We start from the raw sequence: 752 nt of genomic DNA, 5'->3' as shown, positions 1-752 counted from the left end.
ACAATTCTTTAGAAACAAACCCAGATACTGTAAGTTCTGTAGTTTTAAGCTTCCTTTAGCATTGCCTTCATAAGGCTGGGCATTAGGGTTTTATCTCATCAAGAATAGTTTCAACACATATTCAACTTGTACATGACTCATCACTGGTCCATTCATCAGCAGATATCACTATACCCTTTGCACAGGAAGCCTGATTTTCAAGAGATGTTACCTTTATTCGTCCTGGTATTTCTTCATGGTGTTCATTTCAGGAATGTGTGAAATCCTCTGTTGCATTCTATGTGCTTTCATAAATCGGTAACAGGGCCAGGGTTTTTCTTTCTTTTATAAACTCAATGCTGTCTCTGCATACGTATTTTTTTGGACTAAATAAAAAAATGCACTCAGGCATCACTGAAGCTAGATTGTTGTCCTGAAAAAAATGTGGAAGCTATTTGAGCACCCTTATATATATACTATATTATATATATATATATCAAAATCAGGAAAAACTACAATTCTCAAAGCACAGCCATGTACTACAGTCTTTATTTAACTGCCAATATCTTATGTCAGAATGCAAACGGAACCAGCAGCCGCCTGTGGATGATGATCCTTACCTTGTTTCTTTCTTATCTTCTTAATACATTTTCTCTAGAAATCCAGTACCCTCTGGATTGCATTGTGGTTAGCTTTGGACATGATTGCTCATGACTCATTTGAAGTCTTACTTAACACTAATAGCTTTATTGAATAAGCTCTGTCCATTTACA

This window comes from Notothenia coriiceps, unplaced genomic scaffold, assembly GCF_000735185.1.
Source record: "Notothenia coriiceps isolate Sejong01 unplaced genomic scaffold, NC01 NC01_scaffold00037246, whole genome shotgun sequence".
NCBI classification, from domain to species: domain Eukaryota; kingdom Metazoa; phylum Chordata; class Actinopteri; order Perciformes; family Nototheniidae; genus Notothenia; species Notothenia coriiceps.
The sequence above is the reverse complement of the archived record's forward strand: the minus strand, read 5'-3'. Positions refer to the sequence as shown.